Source organism: Nansenia antarctica, assembly GCF_963989245.1.
Source record: "Nansenia antarctica genome assembly, contig: SCAFFOLD_380, whole genome shotgun sequence".
Classification (NCBI taxonomy): domain Eukaryota; kingdom Metazoa; phylum Chordata; class Actinopteri; order Argentiniformes; family Microstomatidae; genus Nansenia; species Nansenia antarctica.
Window position 1 is genome coordinate 30,386 of NW_027663271.1, and position 4,615 is coordinate 35,000.

The window sequence follows — 4,615 nt, forward strand, 5'->3', positions numbered from 1 at the left end:
TCAGGGACATGGAGGGGTGGGGGCTGTACCATGTCAGGGACATGGAGGGGTGGGGGGTGTACCATATCCATGCACATGGAGGGGTGGGGGCTGTACCATGTCAGGGACATGGAGGGGTGGGGAGTGTACCATGTCAGGGACATGGAGGGGTGGGGGCTGTACCATGTCAGGGACATGGAGGGGTGGGGAGTGTACCATGTCAGGGACATGGAGGGGTGGGGAGTGTACCATGTCAGGGACATGGAGGGGTGGGGGCTGTACCATGTCAGGGACATGGAGGGGTGGGGGCTGTACCATGTCAGGGACATGGAGGGGTGGGGGCTGTACCATGTCAGGGACATGGAGGGGTGGGGGCTGTACCATGTCAGGGACATGGAGGGGTGGGGGCTGTACCATGTCAGGGACATGGAGGGGTGAGGGCTGTACCATGTCAGGGACATGGAGGGGTGGGGGCTGTACCATGTCAGGGACATGGAGGGGTGGGGGCTGTACCATGTCAGGGACATGGAGGGGTGGGGGCTGTACCATGTCAGGGACATGGAGGGGTGGGGAGTGTACCATGTCAGGGACATGGAGGGGTGGGGGCTGTACCATGTCAGGGACATGGAGGGGTGGGGGCTGTACCATGTCAGGGACATGGAGGGGTGGGGGCTGTACCATGTCAGGGACATGGAGGGGTGGGGGCTGTACCATGTCAGGGACATGGAGGGGTGGGGGCTGTACCATGTCAGGGACATGGAGGGGTGGGGGCTGTACCATGTCAGGGACATGGAGGGGTGAGGGCTGTACCATGTCAGGGACATGGAGGGGTGGGGGGTGTACCATGTCAGGGACATGGAGGGGTGGGGAGTGTACCATGTCAGGGACATGGAGGGGTGGGGGCTGTACCATGTCAGGGACATGGAGGGGTGGGGGCTGTACCATGTCAGGGACATGGAGGGGTGAGGGCTGTACCATGTCAGGGACATACAGGGGTGGGGGCTGTACCATGTCAGGGACATACAGGGGGAGGAAAAGCAGTTCTAATAATGTCTGATGAGGCTGAAAGAGAAGAGGGGTCAGGGGTCAAGGGAACTGTGTCCCATGCAGTACCAGGGGGAGAGGCATCCGGCATTTGTGAGAATGTGTGTGTGTGTGTGTGTGTGTGTGTGTGTTTATATCTCAATATATGTTTCCGTGTATGCGTGCCTGCGTAGATCTGTGTGTGCATGCACACATGTGCCTGTGTGTATGTGTGTGTGTGTGTGTATGTGTGTGTGCCTGCCTGTGTGTGCCTGCCTGTGTGTGTATGTGTGTATGTGTGTGTGTGTGTGTGTGTGTGTGTGTGTGTTCATTTGGGCGTGCTGGGGAGTTTCCTGGGCGTCCCGGGGGGGGGCGGGGGGGGTCTGCTGCCCCGCTGCCCCCCGGCGGCGTGGTGCCACAGGTGTCCGGGGATGGTGAAGGCGTCGACGCCCAGGGACACGGTCTTGGACGGGATGGCGCTGAACTGCTTGCGGTCCGAGCTGTACTTGTAGATGGACTCCACCAGGGCGGGGCTGACCACGCGCGGGCCCACGCCGGCCAATCGCAGCAGCTCGTCCGACTCGGGGCTGGCGGTGTAGACGGCCCGGAACTGGCAGCTGGAGTCACGGAACAGGATGAGGAAGTGGTTGGCCGAGCTCTTCTCCATCTCCTGGTAAGAGAGAGGGGGGGGAGGGGGATGGAGAGGGTGGGGGGGGCAGGGAGAGGGAGGGGGTGGGGGGGGTGGAGAGGAGGATGGTGGGGGGGAGAAGGAGAGGGAGGGGGAGAGGGTGGGGGGGATGGAGGGGAGGATGGTGGGGGGGGGGGGGGAGAGGGAGAGAGGGGGAGAGGGTGGGGGCATGGAGGGGAGGATGGTGGAGAGAGGGAGAGAGAGAGAGGGTAGGGGGAGAGTGGAGGTTAATGGTGAGAGGGAGGAGGAGAGGCTGAGTCTGTGTGTGTGCGTGCTTAAATGTGTGTGTGTGCGTATGCGTGCGTGTCCATGCGTGTGTGTATGCGTGTGTGTGTGTGTGTGTGCGTATGTGTGCGTGTGCGTGCGCGTGTGTGTGTGTGTGTATGCGTGTGTGTGTGTGCGTGCGCGTGCGCGCGTGTGTGTGTATGCGTGTGTGTGTGTGTGTGTGTGTGTGTGTGTGTGTGTGTACCTCTACTATCCTGGTCTTCTGCCTCTCGTTGACGCGGCCCGCCAGGCAGCAGCGGGTCAGGGCGTTGGTGATGATGAACTTGTTGGACTTGAAGCTCGGCTCCTTGAAGAGCTTGGGTCCTGCAGAACACACACACACACGCGCACGCACACACACACACACACACACACACACACACACACACACACGGGCCACAAACACACACACACACATACACATACACACACACGCACGCACGCACGCACACACACATATGCACGAACGCACACACATACATGCACACACGGCCCACAAACACACACATACACATACATACACACACACACAGACACATATGCACGAACGCACACATACACAAACGCGCACGGACGCACACACACGCACACACACACACACACACGCACACACACGCACACACACACACACACACACACACACACTTAGCCATGGAATTGGGTCCTATAACCGCAGTTTTATACTTTACAGGACAACTACGAGTGACCTCATCATCTCACAGTATCGTACCGGTGTATTCTGGGATGGAGGGGGAGGAGCCATTGGAGCCGTTCTCCCAGTCCTTATCTCCGTTCTGATTGGCCAGCGGGCTCGGCGACATCAGCCGCGAGGGCGAGTCAGGTGGGCTAGAGGAGAAGGGGGCGGAGAGGAAGGTGAGAGGCTTGTCTACCCCCCCCCCCCCCGCGGGGCAGAAGCACGGCTTAACTGCCTCTCACCCCCCCGGCAGACAAACACACGTGTTTTTAATTAACAGCCTCCGCTGTGATTGTGAAAACTGCACTGGCAGCATATTTGTACCCTGGATGGAAGTCAAGAACTAATTAAATAAGTTCACAGGGTTGGACGACTGTCAACCCTTACTCAAACAAACACCAACATGTAAACATTTACTTTTAAGGTGACCTTTACATCTTTTTTTAAAAACTTATATACAGTATATATACTGTATACAGTATATCATTTAGGGCATTTCTGCTTTATTAAGATAGTGAGAGTAGAGACTGACAGTAAGGATGGGTGCGAGAGAGGAGGATAGAGACAAGGATGGGTGATAGAGAGGAGGGTAGAGACAGTAGAGATTGACAGGAAGGATGGGTGAGAGAGAAGAGGGTAGAGACAGTAGAGATTGACAGGAAGGATGGGTGAGAGAGAGAGAGGAGGGTAGAGACAGTAGAGATTGACAGGAAGGATGGATGAGAGAGAGAGAGAGAGAGAGAGAGAGAGAGGAGGATAGAGACAGTAGAGATTGACAGGAAGGATGGGTGAGAGAGAGAGGAGGATAGAGACAGTAAAGATTGACAGGAAGGATGAGTGAGAGAGGAGGATAGAGACAGTAGAGACTGACAGGAAGGATGGGTGAGAGAGAGAGAGGAGGATAGAGACAGTAGAGACTGACAGGAAGGATGGGTGAGAGAGAGAGAGGATAGAGACAGTAGAGATTGACAGGAAGGATGGGTGAGAGAGAGAGAGGAGGATAGAGACAGTAGAGATTGACAGGAAGGATGGGTGAGAGAGAGAGAGGAGGATAGAGACAGTAGAGACTGACAGGAAGGATGGGTGAGAGAGAGAGAGAGAAGGAGAGAGGGGAGGGATGACATGCAGGATATGCGGCATGCGCCTCAGTGTGCTAAGCCACCAAGCGCCACGACTTTTAGTGATTTTTAACGTCATGCTTAAGATCGGCACGGTGTTCAGGACACGTAACACACTCCAAACAAAGACAGACGTTAAGCATAGAGACTCAACGTCGATCAGGCCCGAGTCAAAACAGGTCAACGCCATAAAGTCATAATTGGCTGAAGAGAGGAGTGTGTGTGTGTGTGTGTGTGTGTGTGTGTGTGTGTGTGTGTGTGTGTGTGCAGCCACTGTGACTGCGGGGAAGTAGAAAGAAAGAGAGAGAGAGAGAGAGAGAGGAAGAGAGAGAGAGGAAGAGAGGTAGGGAGGGAGAGAGAGGGGCAAGAGTTGTCTTTTAACCCGAAGGAAGAATCTAACACGTCTATATTTAATTGTTTTCATTTATTATGTCATTGTGAAGTGCACAGGCGGCATATTTGTAACCTGGATGCAAATGGAGACCACATAGTGTCCTGTACAGAAGTATTGGAAAGGGGGGAACATTGTGTCTTCTTTTAGCTCTTTACCCCCAACAGTTTGGGTTTGAAATGACAAACAATGACTTTGGAGGTGGAAGTAGAGATTCTCAGCTTTAATTCAATGGGGTTTATTTTCAGCGGAGGGGTGGCGGGGAGGGGGGGTGGGGCTTGGGGGGGTGGGGGGGGGGAGGGGGGAGGCGTGGTGGGGTTACCTAGGTGCTTTCTTGGTAGGTTCACTGGCGTTGTTGTCTGATGAGTCATCAGCGATGGCAGCCAGATTGAGGGAGGAGTGAGAGTACACCTTAGTCATTTTAGGACCTAGAGAGAGAGAGAGAGAGAGGGGGGGTG

At 55.5% G+C, this 4,615-nt stretch overlaps 1 pseudogene across 1 annotated transcript in view; it reads right to left on the bottom strand.

Annotated features, from left to right (window-relative positions):
- Positions 1 to 1,330: 1,330 nt before the first annotated feature.
- LOC308175174 (calmodulin-regulated spectrin-associated protein 3-like) overlaps positions 1,331 to 4,615 on the bottom strand; it is a 14,345-nt pseudogene continuing 11,060 nt past the window's right edge. The window contains exons 8-11 of the transcript in view: positions 4,480 to 4,585; positions 2,685 to 2,800; positions 2,160 to 2,278; positions 1,331 to 1,672 (exon numbers count right to left, since the gene is read on the bottom strand). The product of the transcript in view is annotated as a calmodulin-regulated spectrin-associated protein 3-like (transcript). The remainder of the gene's footprint in view (positions 1,673 to 2,159; positions 2,279 to 2,684; positions 2,801 to 4,479; positions 4,586 to 4,615) is intronic.